Below are 17,175 nucleotides of genomic sequence, written 5' to 3' on the forward strand. Positions count from 1 at the left end.
CCAGTAACAAGGATCCTGTCCCTTGGTTGTAATGCATCACCAGGATAGTTTAGTTATTTCAGGATCAGATTTCAGGTTTTCTAGTTGCTTGACACAGCAGCGGTCTTATCTTTTCCTAAATAAGGAATAAGTTCAGTGGCTGGATTGTGTCCCCAGTGAGGGGTGGAGTACTTTCTTTGGAATTTCAGATACTTCTGATAACCATCCCTCTGGGCCCATCCAATCTGCAGTATCAGAAGGGATCCCAGTATAATTTTCCCCAAGAGAAGTAATTTTTGTGGCATTTTTGGTTAAAATTTCTTCTTCCTCTACATTTCCTTTTTCTTAAATCATTCTGTAATACACACTGTCATCCTCCACTTCAGAGCAGGCTGCACTCTGGCGGTGAAAGAATACCATGCTATTTCAAAAATTCAATAATAATAAATTAAAAGTACCAAAATAAAAATAAATAAATAAATACACAGAGTGTCTTAATGCCTCTGTTGAAGCAATGAAGAGAGCTATGAAGTCTGCTAGTAACTGGAAATGAACTCAACTTTCAGGTGATGAAATTCAATTCATTGGTAATTCTCTAGAGAGGAGGAAAAAAGCTTTGGGGATGATTACTGCATACAAAATAAATTAATGGTCACTAATGATATTTATTTTTAAGTACAGGCAGCTTATTCTCATTTAGCAGCGTTCTGGGGAAGGAGTATCATCTAGTATAGGGCTGTTCTAATGGTAGGCACTGGTGCACCTCTGGACCACAGCCTGGTTTTGCTTAGACCTTCTGCATGCCCTGTAAGAAATCAAACATTTCACAGCTCCTTGGATGCAGAAACAGAGGGCCCAGGAGAGCAGCTGCAGCTCTCTAGGCTCATCGGCCTTCAGTAAAACCGAAGCAGGTAGCCTCGGTGGGGATGAGAGCAAGGCCTGGAAATGCAGACTTCTGAGCTGCGTGCTTGTCTCTGCTGTGACTCTTGAGCATCTCATTTTACCTCTGACTTCTGCCTAGCAGGTAGAAAGCTGTGTTACACCTATTTTGGGGGAGATGAGATAGATAGATAGATAGATAGATAGATAGATAGATAGATAGATAGATAGATAGATAGATAATTAACTAATATTTTTGGTGTTAAACCTCTTGAAGTGTGTAGGCAAAGGAACTTACAAATGTACTGAACATATTGCCAAGAAAAATCTGTCAATGCCAGAGTATTGTGTTCTCTATGACGCTGCGGGCTGAAATGATTTTCTGCTGCCTACAAAGAAAACAGCATTTTGCAGAATTTATCACTCTTTCTGGTTACTTAGGAGCACAGCTTTGAAAATACAACAGGGTTTGACTCCTGAACTAAAACCTGAATCACTATTACAATGCTCTTCAAAGGAATCACATCCTGCTGGGGTTTATAGCTGAGAGCAAATCTTCACCTCACCCTGACCCAGTTTAACAGTTTGTCCTTCTACCTCATTCATACGAAAGGCTTCAGAAGGAAACTGTGAATGGAGGCCACAATGAGCATCTCATCTCTGTCTCAATTTCAGACCTTCCATGTAAGCCAGCAGCTATCAAGACAATTCCCCTGGATATGCCCCCTTCCCTTCTCCCCCTCTCCAGCAGGATCTTGTCCCCTAGTCTTGACTCTCCTTTCATATAGCTGTGACTGCAGAGATGAATTTGCTCGGGCACAGGAAAGAAATTTCATGTATTTAGATTCTGTGCTGTCTGTGTGATGCACATGCCCATGCAGAGCGAGGAAGGGACTGTGGCACTTCCGAACGAATGAAGCCTGGATGATTCTGATGGACTCACTGACATGAATTTCATTTTCACAGCTGGCTCCCTGTTGCCCAGGGTGTTTTCTTTTGTCAGAGTTGCCTGGTTTCTAGTCATTTGCTGTAGGATTTGTTACAGAATAAATACATCCTGGAGGGCAGCATAGCCTTGGCAGGCGTTTAGGAGGGTCTGCAGAGCTTGCAGATACCAGCGATACCTCATGGGTGGAGTGATGTATTGCTCAAATAAACCTGAGATGAAGCAGATGCAAGGAACAGGGAAGTGGCGTAATAAGGCTTCAGCCATCCTAAGTGAAATATAAATACAGATTTTTTTTTAGCTGAAATCAACCAGGGACTTCATCATTGCCATTTATTGACTTATTAACCCACTTTTATTACAGTATTTAATGATGTTTGGACACCCCGCACCTGACAGGGAAATGCCTGCAATGAACTAGTTATGTTCAAGTGTTACCCTTTATTAGGGCTGGCCCATAAAGGGTTTTATGGGTCCATTACTATCCCCTTGAGATCTGTTGTATGTTGACTTATACAGAAAATGTCACAAGCTCTTTTATAATTATAAAGCAGTCCCTCTCTTCCTCCCCTCGCGCCCCTCAGGAGCCTTCCACCAGGAGCCCTCTGAACGCATGACCAAAAAGATCACTTGTCTCTAGAGTCCCTTGTCATTACATGCAGCTATCCCATTACCATGCAGTCCTATTGCACTTCTGAAAATAAAATAAAAGTAAACCCAAGCCATCTCCACAGACTCTCCTCCTTACCCCCTAAGCTCTTTTTCAAGCCTTTTCAGCACCTTCGTGTCCAGTCTGGAGCACAGTCTGAAGGGCAGATCTGCTGCTAGGACCCAGGACCGGGGCTCTCTGGTGTTAATCCTTGGCTTTGCATGCCTGTGACATGACTGCAGGCAGCACAGGGCCCTGTAACTGGCCAAGCACTGTTAGGAAGGCAATGACAGCATTGATACTGCTCTGATGACTACAGCTTGCCTTTTTTATTTGGCACTAGAAGCATTACAGAAAAAAAAGAGGAGTGAGGTGGGGAAGGATCGGTTTTGCTATGCTCTTTGTGAGTAATGAGACTGAAAATATTCACCAGTCAGCCTAGTGATGAGCAATGGCAGGCTGAGATTGACCTACACCACAGTCCTATTTTAACACACATTAAATGATTGCAAATTAACTTAAGATTAGACTTAGCAAAACCTTTGATTTAGAAGATCAATACCTATACTCACCTGAAAAACCAGCTTGTATTAAAAATACATCTACTAGTTCTGGCCTCACCCAGAACAGCTAGATCCCCCAAGCCATGCAATGTTTAGAGTATGTAGTAGATGCTCCTGGTCCTGCAGATTTCAGTGCCGAGTTCAGTCAGTTGCTCAGTGAGCTGGGCTGGGTACAGCAGTAGGGATCCAGGTAGCAGTTCAGAGGGGAGATCTGAGAATTGACAGTGCTTTAAACAGACAACTGTCAGCCAGTATTTGCAATTTAGTGTACAGCAAGCAGAAGGGCCTTCAAATAATAATATTAACTGCTACATAAGGGCTTTGTGCTCTAGCTACTAGCTGGAAACAAAATTTGTGCCGATTCTGATGCAACAAGCTTTAATCCTGCTATGTTATCGACATTGTATATTTCCAGGTTTAAACACTCCCAGTAGATAAAATGTCCTTGAAAACTCGCTGTCTTTTTAATTCCCAACACTTTACTTGAAAACATGATCCTAAATATCACATTAACGAATGGCCACAGTATCCTTCATCCACTCTGGGACCCTTTTCTATTTGATATCTACCACATTATCACAATCCACTGTGAAGTAGCCTCAGAAGTGCTGTTAAGAGACTCAGTGCGACACTGCTGAAGTCAGATGGTGGATCGCCCTAAAACTACATATCCTGACATTCAAGGAGACAACTAAAGAAGAAATACCTCAGGAAAGGCAAAGTCTTTCAGAGGAGCAGAAAGAGGCACAGCGCACAGTAGAGACATTGTCAGATGCCTTCGTCCGATCACAAACTGAGACTGGTTGTGAATTAATCCTCAGAAAGTCGTTTCATTTTACAGCTTTAAGCTCATGCAAATCTCAGGGTTTGGCCATGCAATCAGCCTACCACCATTTAACAAGTTATTGCATGTCAGCTGAGCTGTGGTAACTCACTAGTGTCTTCTGCTTCCAGCACCTGAGAGCACACACAACTGCACTGACTTAAACTGCAGCAATAGGCAGGTTAACAGCATTCACCTTACACTTATCTCATTCAGACAGGACATGGCCAGGTTGGAAATGCCAAGTTAAGGCCATACCGTATCTCCTTCTGAATGATTGGGGGCTAATCCATCTCATCGTGTGCTAGGTTTAAATGTATTTTACTGGAAAAAGATTCACAGGAGATGAATCCACTCAAGCATCCATTCACCTGCTCTGCAAATTTTCTAAACCCAAACCCTGAACTAATTTTTGCAATCAGTGTCTAGTCCAATGGCCAGCTTGGCTCAGAGCTCTGCAGTGCTCAAGAGAAGAGACGGACTATAATTTTGCAGCATGAGCCACCCAGCCCCAAGTTGCAACAGAGACACCTTGGCTTGCACGGACAAGCTCTTTGATGATCACAGAATCGTAGAATCATAAAATCATTAAGGTTAGAAAAGATCAAGACCAACCGTCAAGCCAACACCAGCATGCCCACTAAACCATGTCATGACGTGCCATGTCTACATGTTTTTTGAACACTTTCAGTGATGGTGACGCCACTAGTTCCCTGGGAAGCCTGTTCCAATAGAACCCTTTCAGTGAAGAAATTTTTCCTAACAGCCAATCTAAACCTCTCCTGGTGCAACTTGAGGCCATTTCCTCTTGTTCTATCACTAGTTACTTGGGAGAAGAGACCAACACCCACCTCACCACAACTTCCTTTCAGGTAGTTGTAGAGAGCGATAAGGGCTCCCCTCAGCCTCCTCTTCTCCAGACTAAACAACCCCAGTTCCCTCAGCCGCTCCTCATAAGACTTGTGCTCCAGACCCCTCACCAGCTTCGTTGCCCTTCTTTGGACACACTCGAGCACCAAAATGTCCTTCTTGTAGTGAGGGGCCCAAAACTGAACACAGGATTCAAGGTGCGGCCTCACCAGTGCTGAGTACAGGGGCACAACCACTTCCCTACTCCTGCTGGCCACACTATTTCTGATACAGGCCAGGATGCTGTTGGCCTTCTTGGCCACCTGGGCACACTGCCGGCTCATGTTCAGCCGGCTGTCAACCAGCACCCCCAGGTCCTTTTCTGCCGGGCAGCTCTCCAGCCACTCCTCCCCAAGCCTGTAGCATTGCATGGGGTTTTTGTGACCAAAGTGCAGGACCCAGCACTTGACCTTGTTCAACCTCACACAATTGCACTCAGCCCATCGATCCAGCCTGTCCAGATCCCCCTGCAGCACCTTTCTGCCCTCGAGCAGATCAACACTCCCACCCAACGTGGTATCATCTGCAAACTTACTGAGCGAGCACTCGATCCCCTCATCCAGGTCATTGATAATGACAAGACTGGCCCCAAAACTGAGCCCTGGGGAACACCGCTTGTGACCAGCCACCAACTGGATTTGACTCCGTTCACCACAACTCTCTGGGCCCAACTGTCCAGCCAGTTTTTTACCCAATGAAAAGTACACCTGTCTAAGCCACGAGCTGCCAGCTTCTCCAGGAGAATGCTGTGGGAGATGCTATCAAAGGCTTTACTAAAGTCCAGGTAGACAACGTCCACAGGAAGACAACATCCACAGGTAGACAACATCCACAGCCTTTCCCTTGTCCACTGGGCGGGTCACCTGGTCATAGGAGGAGATCAGGTCGGTCAAGTAGGACCTGCCTTTCATGAACCTGTGCTGGCTAGGCCTGGTCCCTTGGTTGTCCTGCACATGCCCTGTGAGCACCCTCCAGGTGAGCCACTCCATAATCTTCCCTGGTACTGAAGTCAGGCTGACAGGCCTGTAGTTCCCAGGATCCTCTTTCTGGCCCTTCTTGTAGCTGGGTGTCACATTGGTAAGCCTCCAGTCGACTGGGACCTCCTCTGTTAACCAGGACTGCTGATAAATGATGGACAATGGCTTGGCAAGCTCCTCTGCCAGCTCCCTCTGTACTCTTTGGTGGATCCCATCAGGCCCCATAGACTTGTGGGTGTCCAGGTGGCATAGCAGGTCCTTAACTGCTTCCTCCTGGAGTATGGGGAGTTTATGCTGCTCTCCATCCCTGTCTTCCAGCTCAGGGAGCTGAATATACGTGGGAGCTGAGGATAACTGGTCTGGCTATTAAAGACTAGGCAAAGAAGGCATTAAGTACCTCAGCCTTTTCCTCATCCTTGGTGACAATGTTCCCCCCTGTATCTGATAAAGGATGGAGATTCTTCTTGCCTCTCTTTTTGTTGTTAATATATTTGTAAAAACATTTTTTGTTATCCCCTTACAGCTGTGACCAGACTGAGTTCTAGCTGGGCTTTTGCCTTTCTAATTTTGTCCCTGCATGACCTAACGAGATCCCTGTACTCTTTGTGAGTTGCCTGCCCCTTCTTCCAAAGGTGATAAACCCTCCTTTTTTCCCTGAGTCTCAGCAAAATCTCCCTGTTCAGCCAGGCCGGTCGTCTTCCCCGCCAGCTCATCTTATGGCACATGGGGACTGCCTGCTCCTGCGCCTTTTAAGAGTTCCTTGTTGAAGTCTTTGCCCTTTAGGACTGTCTCCCAAATGATCACCTGATAATTCATATTGTTCTCCACTAAGCTCTGATTCATCTTTGTTTTTTTTAAAGTGTGATGTTCTGAGCTGGATAAATACTCCAGCAGACACCTTGCTAGGGCTGGATACTGTTGGGGTTGCATTTTTCACTGCCAGTTAACACCCTGTTCTCTGCTGACACCTGACTACACATGATCATGACTACGTCTGCTATTTTCTGATCATTTTGAACTTTAATCTTGTCTAGCAGAGTGCTTGTGTTGCCTAACAGCAAACTGAGTAAGTATATTCTCTCTACTTTGTCATTCAGGTAGTTATGGAATAGTATCAGATTCAGAGTCCTTTGAGCCCCCTTGAATAACTTTCCATTTTGTAATGAACCGTTGGCAGCCACAGCATTTAAATTGTTCCTCCCCCTCCCTGCTCCTGCGCCTTTAAGACTTCCTTCTTGAAGAATGTCCAGTCTCCCTGGACCCCTTTGCCCTTTAGGACGGTCCCCCAAGGGACTCTATTGACCAGCATCCTGAACAGGCCAAAGTCTGCCCTCCTATGGTAGCAGTTTTGCTGACCCCTCTTCTTACTCTACCAAGAATTGAGAATTCTATCATTTCATGGTTGCTAAGCCCAAGACAGCTTCTGACCACCACATCTCCCCTCAGTCCTTCTCTGTTCGTAAAGAGCAGGTCAAGCGAGGCACCTCCCCTGGTAGGCTCACTTACCAGCTGTGTCAGGAAGTTATCTTCCACACACTCCAGGAACCTCCTACATTGTTTCCTCTCTGCCGTGTTATACTTCCAGCAGACGTCCAGTAAGTTGAAGTCCCCCACAAGAACAAGGGTTAGTGATTGTGAGACTTCTGCCAGCTGCTTGTAGAACGCTGTGTTCTACAAAGAACCAACAGAACCAATATAGAACCAATCCTGGTTGGGTGGTCTATAACAAACACCCAGCAGGATATCATCTGCCTTGTTGGCCTTCTCCCTCATCCTTACCCATAAGCACTTGACTTGGTCATCACAATCGTTGATTTCTATACAATCAAAACACTCCCTAACATACAGAGCCACTCCACCACCTCTCCTTCCTTGCCTATCCCTTCTGAAGAGCTTATAGCCATCCACTGCAGCACTCCAGTCATGAGAGTCATCCCACCATGTTTCTGTGATGGCGACTAAGTCATAGCTGTCCTGTGGCACAATGAGTCAGGATGCAGCTCTCATGCCAACATTTCCTCTTGCACACTCTGTCCCCCTCTGAAGATTTGCAGCTCTGTGAGTCTCAGCTACAGATCTTGCCTCGCAGACAGGCAGCAGCCTGGAATGATAATTGAAGATCACAACCTCCGTAAGCAGATCCCTGTGGCCTTCATCTCTGGCTGTTGTGCCTTCAGCATTTTCAGAAGGAGTCAGAGAAAATCAAATGTGATGGCTCAGCATTTAGGGCAGTGAGCAGGAAAAGCCAGGGAACACAGAAAAGTTTTTGGGAATCTGGGATGGGGAGGTCAGTATTTGATATTTAAATAACAAGGCTACCAATACTCCTCTTGGTCTCATCAGCCTATTTTCTCATCTGCTCCTTCACCCAAATGCTGTGTCATCCCCGTTGCTTTTGAACCCTAGCAGCAAGGCTGGGAGAGGGAGGTCTGTTACCCTCATGCAACTTTGGGGGTCTAGTTGTACGTAAGTGTTCGACACAACCACTTCCAGATTTGTATATAAATTATACATTACTCAGCAAAGGTACTTGCTGATCTTGGATTCACAGCCCTGCAGAAGACTGACCACAGCAACAAAGCAGAAGAAACACACACAGTTATGAAGCGATCAGCAGGAGGGACCGATGCTGGGATTTTCAGCTCTGCCTGCAGGAGCTCCCACCAGTCAGATGGACAAATAGGACCCTCTGATCTGGGAGTCCAAGCAGCATGTTCTTGTCAGCCTGAAAGGGGCCAACATTTCCCTCCTTGTGCCATCTCACTCTGAATTGCTCATTTGTACGTGCTTGACAGTGAAGGGGTTAACTTGGAGAGAGTCCCTAGATACCCTCTTCTGAACATGATGGAAATGCCGAGTGACCCTTCTGCTCCAGTATGTTCACTCAGAGCACAGAGGCTGCTTCTTCATTAACAACAAGAAATTCAAAGCAGATGGGAAAATTGTGCTCTATTCTCTGATCCAGCTTTCAAAGCCCTTTGATTTCAGAATCTCTTGTGGCTGCTCTTTGACTTTTCTCACCCATCAAATTCCCTGGCAGGATTGATAGGGTCTGGACAGGAGGACATCAGTGCAAATTCTGCTACCAGTCCTCTCCCCTGCCAAATTTCCCACATCTGACCATGTTAATTGCAGCTTCTCTCTCCACTTTTGATGTAAAGACCCTTTGATTTTTTTTTCCCTATCCTTCCTCCATCACCAGTTTATTACAACACTTTGCAAGGGTCAATGGCTAACTCCTTACCATGTCTGCATTACTTCTCTCATACACAGACTGTTGCCTGCATGTCACCAGGCCAGGCTAGGGATCGCTCAAAGCTATGATAAATTTCTTTAGAGAGCATGCTCTGTTTTTTCCACGCCACAAGCCGAAAGCCATGAAATAAGGGGAAGTTTGGAAAGGACAGCAAGACAGCAACCTAAGTACTAATATCTGGAGAAGACACCACAGCAAATGTAACACCAGCACAGGGTCAGTGAATTAATGAGATGTCCCCATACCAGAGCTTGCAGAAAGTCAGCGGGGTGGGTGCTGCAGAGCAACTCAGGCAAGAAACGGGTGCCCTGCAGCTTCTGATGACTCTTTCCCTCAGCGGGCACAAGACATTTCCTGCAGCCCAACACATGCCTTGCTGCCTTTTTCACAAAGACATTTTTCCCAGTCCCCAGCCTGGATGTGAATTTTCAGCTGACTCCTTCTTGTCCCACCAGGGTGGTGGGAGATCGAAGGACCCGCTTGCCCCTCCCCACCACCATTGAAGTCTCCTCTCACGTCCCCTCTTGCAGGTCCTGAGGCTGCTTGAGAAGGCCCTGTGAAACAAGGAGGTGCAGAAACAGAGTGATTTACTCAAGGTGACCCTGGGGAGCAACCCTCACCCTGAGGCTGTGACACCTCAGCATCCTTCTGGAGGCTCCGAGCCATCTGCCTTCCCCTGCCCCTTGGAAGAGGCCCATGTTAGCTGCTGCCATGCTGCCTTGCTCCATCCCATCCTGCTTCCTGCCCCTCTAAAATCCCTTGTGTGACAACTACCCCTGAGAAAGGAGCTGTTGCCACAGACGGAAACTCTGGGGAGCCCCAGAAGTACGTAGGGGTCTCTCCCTCCTTCCCTCCATCCCCTCAAAGCTCAGCTTGAAGAAGGCAACATGGGCTTATGAGGTTTGGCAGATACCTCATCCACCATCCCAGTTCCATCGCAGATGGAGACCAGCTCTGCCATACTCCAATACACCATTTCCACTTTTGATAGGCAAACCTGTGTTTCCCTGTGGAGCTGTGATCTTGGTGGCAGAGGTTTGTGGTCCCTGTTCCCTACTGTCCTCCTGGGTGCTACAGATGCTGCTCCTCACCCATGATCCAGGGCAGGGGGTCATATGCCATTGGAGGCCGTGAAGAAACATGGCCCAGAAAATATGGCTCAGAAAACAGGGCAGGTCCTAGCCATGCTGGAGTTGTCCTGTCTGGCCCTGGCTCTTCAGGAAGACCACAGAAATGTTTGCCTAAGCAAGGCCAGCTGAAATGAGGTTAAAAGGCTGTTGCATTGCATGCAAACCTCTAGGAAAACCTAGGTAATAAAACCAACTTCAAATCGCATCAGCCTGAGGTTTTGACCTCTCCCAGAGCTGCTGACTCAACAGTCTTCTAAAGTATGGCAAAATTCATTTGTACACGTCACTGTGATGACTCCCTACTCCTTGCAAAAATGTAGCAACACATATTGCTAGAACTAATGAATGGCTACTGGGATGCCTCAGCTGTCACCGCACGTGGCAGGCTGTGAGAGCAGGCGTAAGACACAGAGACATTACCTTCGCTAAATGCAGCTCTCTAGTCGCTGTCAGGAGGATTGAGCTTGGATGCACAGATCAACAAAAAGCTGATTCCATGTAATGAAAAACAACCATGTGTTAATAAGGTTTTTGACTAGACATTTACTTATGCCAGTGCTTGATAATCCACATTTTGTCCTCAAAACTATTGCAGGCAATGTATGTTTTTACACCCTGTAGTAACGCAGCGTCATGTCAGTGGCGTATCCAACATGCATGAGGCAGTACATTTTGGAACACATTTGTGCTTACAAATTCCTCGGATGCTTTCAAAGATGTCCCCATTGTCACCCCTTTTTCGCTGAAGCCAGTGCACACCACTCAGTTGCTGGAAGAGCAAGTCAGGGTCCAGGGGTCCCGTCCCAACTCACGCAGCAAGCCTTGTGCTCAGGCTGTTTCACCTCTCTCTGCCTGTGAGGTACACCAGAATAAAATCCAGATCATAATCTCTTCCTAGTTTACACGCAGAAGCTGAAAAGCTTTAGTTCTTTGTAAGGGACTGCATAATAGCCTGTGTAAGGATTTCGAGCTAGGACTGGGTGATGGTTTTTTCAGTTCTCTCCAGAGAGACAGCAGCGGGTGCATGCACACAGAACTGATACATGTCTGCATGAGAGGAACCTGCCTTTTCTTAAATTACATATTTATTATCCACTAAACCTAGTAAAAGGCACAAAGAAGTGACACGAAAGTTTCTTTCTGAGACTGAGCAGCTGCCATGGTTGTTTTGGCACAAAACTGAGTAGCAGCGAGCTGGGCCATCAGGGCAGCCACGGCTCCTACTTGTTTCTGCTGTGGGAGATGTGATCATAACAATTTTAATGATCGGAGAGAAGGGTGCAGGAGGGAGCCAGGGAACTTGCCATACAGCAAGGGGAGGTGCAAGTTGATGCTCAAAGGCTGCAAAACTCTCGTTTGATTATTATGGAGAGACTGAAGACTGCTTTGCCTTCCTCCTCCTTTCAGGATGCAACCGCAGGCACAGCAGAAACAAGGAAGCAATTTGCTCACAGCAAACAAAAGCCAAGCAAACAAAACTGATTTCTAGTTCAGCAAGTCAGAAGAGAGAAATATTTGGCTGTGTGTTAATGAGGCTGCTGTGGAGACTTCGGCCAACAGAAGAGCACAATTAATTTTTACAGGAAGTATCAGAAAGCCAGACACTGGAATACCAAAGCTTTGGAGATGTGTGTGTCTTGAATATTGATTTACTTGTCAGATCCATGTAATCAAGTGCAGATGAGGGAGGGGGTTACTCTATAGCGAAGTGTACTTCTAAAAATCATTCCTTTCCTCCCAGCTTTGGTAGCTGGGCCTGAAACAAAGGTGACAGCTCTGCTCTTCCCACCCTTAGGGACTTCATCTTAGTTTAAGTAAGTAAGTAAAAGTGAATCACTTGTACCTTCCCGAAGTGCTCGACACCAGGTAACTGCTTCCTGTGCCATGGTAGGGGCCAGCAAAGTGGGCTGCCACAAACTAGGACAGGGAAAGCGGGCATAAACGGGAGACACTCCTCTGCTCCAGGAGCAGAAGCCCTTGGCAAAAGCAACAATAAAATCACTTTGGGTTTTTTCCTCAGCCTCCAGTCTCAGGGCAGATTCCACTACCTATTTTGACTTTGCACTTGAAATAAGTAAATTATTTGGTTTTGTCATTCTCTCTCCTCACAGCAGCTTATAAACCTTAAGTCATAGTGTTTGTAAAGCAGTCTGTGATGCCCAGAGAGAAAGTACCGCTGAAGGCCAAGTAGCAGCATCAGCCAGCCTGCCATCATGGAGCACAAGGCAGTCCAGAGACAGTGCAGAGGGAGTAGAAAGAGGGAAGTGATGAACCAGCCAGCCCAAGGGCCATCCTTCCCCAGACCCTTTCCTGACTCAGGGAGAAGGCGCTCAGCTTGCCACAATACAGGCTAATATTTGGAGAGTCACAGTTTTGACTTTTGCCTCAGGCCTTTCGAACTATCTGGCACAGCATTTCAAATTGCATTAGTATGGGAAAGAGGCAAACAAAAAAAAAGTTTTATTTTTTCCCAGGCATTGCTTAAAATAGAAAGCAAACAAATGTCATTGCTGACACACTCAGCCCTGGAGACAGCAGTGAGATGCACAGACACAGACAGATGCATGCAACTGGCCTCTGTGCTTGATCAAGACTACAATTCCCTATCTATCAATCACCCCCAACATTTTCAGGATAAAAAATATTTTGTTTTTTTTTTCCAATAGCAGATTATGGAAAATATTTAAGCACCTTTACACTCACATGCTGGGCCATTTGGTGAATAACACGAATACTGTGGTGGTTTTTTCTCAATTTTCCATCACTTACTTTTCCCCAATCTCCCGTGTAATTTGCTGTCTGGCTATTTCAAAGCACATCTTTATGATGTCCTGTTACTCTATTCAAATCACCATCTGTTTGTTTCATTAGCAGTTTCACTGTGGGGGCAGGGTGTATTTGGGAGGGCATTCAACATTCAAAAATTAAAAGCCTTGAAACTAACATTATTCAACTGGAAAATGATAAAAGTGCTGCTCGCTCTTTGGCATTTTTCAGAAGCATGTCTAAAAGCACCCCAGTTCCAATTTCTTGGTACTTTCCCCTTCTCTTTTACCTTTAACTGAGAATCACTGATTTACTTGCAGACTACAGAGGACTAAATGCTTTGTGTATTTCAAAGAGAGGTTGTTAAATAATCAGGCTAATACTCAGTGGGTTCACTTATTTATCTGAGTGCATGGCTCTCAAGCAAAGAAATGTGATGTTACTGGACACAACCCCAGAACCACTAGCCTCTTCCACCCTGCCTTTGGTGGGGTGAAATCTAACAGAGATTGCTCTAGGCTAGCAGTTCATAAGCAAGCAACACATTTGATTAGCAAGAGGGCCACCACACAGCTTATCTAGAAAAATGCACAATGCCATAAAATAAGCAGGCATAAAAAGGGGAGCATTTGTCACCCACAGTGCCAGTGCAACATGGAAGACAAAGGATCATTTTTCATGTCTCTACCAGGGAGTGCAAGGTTGTTGGGACATCAAGGCAACTCACTGATCTAGGAAATAATGAGTAATTTCTTGCTGAACCAGAAGGGGAGAACGAATTCAGCTTCGTGTCTGCATGCCCCCCTTGTTCTGCAGTGCAGGATGAAAAATAAGCCCAGCCAGAGAAGGAAAAGGAGACTATTGCATTGCATTTGATTTTTGGGTGATGAGGATAGCTTGGCTACAGCGGGAAAATGGAGATCAGGCAGACTAGAGGCATGAAGGGTGATTTGTTTCTTCACTGGGCCATTAACTCAGCAGTAACCATCCCAGATGTTTTATTAGTTTAGAACCTGGATTTGAAAGGTTCTTCAAGTTGTAACCCCTAGACTAACCAGACTACAGCTGAAACTATAATTTCCAACTGGGAAAAGAAGACACTTGAAAAACATAAACACATCGTAAGTAATGCACTGCTAATCTGCCTGAATCCAGGGTCTTGCTTACAGAGAAGTACGCTACCACTTCCATTTGCACAGGCTGCTGACTGAAAGTATGACTGCATTAGAAAAGCGTAAGTAAGTGGTGCCTCAGACACCAGGGATGTCAGGTGTTAACAAACCACTGCTGGTGTACCGCTAAGGAGAGACTTCTCCAACCTGCTGCCTCAGAAGAGGGACACTTACTTGCCTCTTCCCACTGGCCACCTAAAGACAGTGAGTGAGATCCAAGCAGCTGGTCAAACCACAGCAGTGCAGCCAGACCTGCTCCATGCTGGCAAGCTTTGGGACAAAGCTACCAGAAATAGCATGGCCAGCAGGACTAGGGAAGTGATTACCCCCCTGTATTTGGCACTGCTGAGGCAACGCCTCGAATACTGTTTAGTATTCACTGTTTCACTACAAGAAAGACATTCAGGTGCTGGAGTGTGTCCAAAGAGGAGCAATGAAGCTGGTGAAAGGTCTAGAGAACAAGTGCTGTGAGAAGCAGCTGAGGGTATTCGGGATGTTCAGTCTGGAGAAGAGGAGGCTGAGGGGAGACCTTATCACTCTCTACAACTGCCTGAAAGGAGCTTGTAGGGAGGTGGGTGTCTGTCTCTTCTCCCCAGTACCAAGTGATAGGACGAGAGGAAATGGCCTCAAGTTGTGCCAGGGGAGGTTTAGATTGGATATTAGGAAAAATTTATTCACTGAAAGGATTATCAAGCATTGGAACAGGCTGCCCAGGGAAGCAGTTGAGTCACCATCCCTGAAGATATTTAAAAGATGTGTAGATGTGGCGCTTAGGGATATGGTTTAGTGGTGAACTTGGCCGTGTTAGGTTTACAGCTGCACTTGAAGATCTTAAAGGTCTTTTCCAACCTAAATGATTCTATGATTCTAAAACCCATCATACAAGAGGGTACAAAGCCCATACAAGATGGCCTCATCCCACATTGTGATAGGAACCGTTAGCAGATTTTGGGCTGTGAAAATATCCCAGTAAAGTTCAGAGATGGCCTTTAATTGCTTGAATTTTCTTCCATCAGCAGGGCACCTTATGGTGCTTTATAGTAGTCACGTAAGCTGAAGAGAAAGCAAGGGCAGAAGGCAGTTCTCAGACTGAGCACGTGCAGAAGGTCTTTTCCAACCTTAATGATTCTGTGATTCTGTGAAGCACCAGACCTTTACCAAAGGCACACGCAACATGAAGCTGATGGAAGATATCTAATCACAGGCACAAATAAAACAAGAAATTCTTCAGGTCATCTTAATAAACTCCCAGACTGAACAGAGATGAGGGCAGACAGACCCAGTGGCATTTTCTTAGCAGCTGAGAAGGGTGGGGGGAAGTCCCTCCCACAGCCTCCGGAATCCTTTGTAGGCCCCTGCTTGGCTGATGGTGTGAGTCAGACGCTCTCCAAAGAGTACAGGACAAGCTCATTTCCAGGTGACATTTCATGCTGTTATCCCTCCTCCCCTTCATTCCTTCCCCTGCCCCTTTGCCTTTGGACGCATCACAGTCCATTTGGTAAAGATGAGCTGTGTTGCTTCTGTTTAAAGGGATGCTTGGATCCCATAAAGTAGTTTAAGGGCTTTCAGACAGACTTACTCCTGGGGCTGCTGTGCAGGCTCAGCTATCATCCTTAGTCACTGGAAGAGGGCTGAAGCCCAAAGCCCTCATCTTGAGAATTTCTACCAATTCAAGATCTCCCCTGACATGGATCTAGCTTCGGTGACCTGAAAAATCCTAGGAGTGATTAATTCCTTAAAGGCTCTCTTACTTCAGAAGACAGGCACCATCAAGCTCAGACCAGACTGTGCTTCCACTGAAATAAGTGCCTGTTTATTCAAAAGAATGTGAAACCCTCAGGTGTGCCTGTGCAGGCGAGTTCTGTGTCACTGAGAAGTAACGGATAACCCGACGCCGCTGGCGCTGCCCAGCACACCATGCAGCAGTATTAACCTCTGCACGGGGGTTATAAGCCTCATTACCCAGCAGCTTAATGGAGGCCCACCCTGACGCAGCAGTATTGATTTCAGCTCCCATGCTAGCTGGGATCTCACCACGCATGTGGTGTACACACCCCCCCAGGAATTAAAGAAGGGTGAAGGCAATTTCTGTTTTGATGCAATTAGCAGGCAGCAATGTTCTAAGCTCGCCAGATCCCTGCCTCCCTCTTCCTGCCCAGCCAGCGCCTCATCCTCCTGGGATTTTGCATCTGGTTCCTCTGTCTTGATGTCACATCACACTTTCCCTTTACAGACTGAAGCACATGCTCAAAGCCCACCTTTGCTGAGCACAGTAAGTGCTTCTCTATGCTGTGCCTAGCCTAGGCTGGAAACAGAGCTCCTCTCCTTACCGTATCAGATTAATACAAAAAATGCTATCAGCTCTTAATAATGATTAATAGTTGCAACTTAGGCATGATTAATGAGGGGAAGGGTTAATGTCAGCATTTGTGTGACTGAGGCTGTCAGTGGGAATTAGGGGAAACACCCATCATATCTCCAAGTTCTTCTCTGCTTCCACTTTCTTTTACACAGAACATATTTTGGACAATATTAAAGTAATTGGGCTCATTAATATTTTATGTTTTTCATTTGTCTTTTGCAGATCATGGCTTTTTTTTCTTCCTCCGGTCATCATCATCATGGGAAATTAGCTCGTAAAGTTTTACTAATTCTTTGCTGGCAGTCTTTAATGGCCTCGGATCTCACAAGGCATTTCATTCATCTCGCGACTGCCAGGCTGCAAGAGCACCAGGGTGCTCTCCCCCCGCACCCCTTTCCTCAAAGCAGAGATAAGAGTGCAGCTATTTTAAAAGGAGGTGGCGAGATGAAAGCGTCTGCTTCAGATCAGATGCTGCTGCCATTCCATAATTAACTTCACCTAAATTTTCAAAGGAAGGAAAAAAAAAAAATACCCAAAAATCATTTCAAACCACTCTCTTCCCCATACATTAGTCATCTTGTTCTTGATACTGATATCAAGAAAAGAAAGTGGGGACTTTTTTTTAAAATAATATTACCAAGTCACCCTTCAAAGCACTATCTTGAACTCATTTTTCAAATACCAGAATAAAAGGCAGCCAGGGCGCTCTCTTCTCTCTGTAGTTTCCTGTATCACTTTGGGCTACATATGGGGTCAAAATGACA

This window comes from Phaethon aethereus, assembly GCF_964289735.1.
Source record: "Phaethon aethereus genome assembly, chromosome: 5".
NCBI lineage: Eukaryota > Metazoa > Chordata > Aves > Phaethontiformes > Phaethontidae > Phaethon > Phaethon aethereus.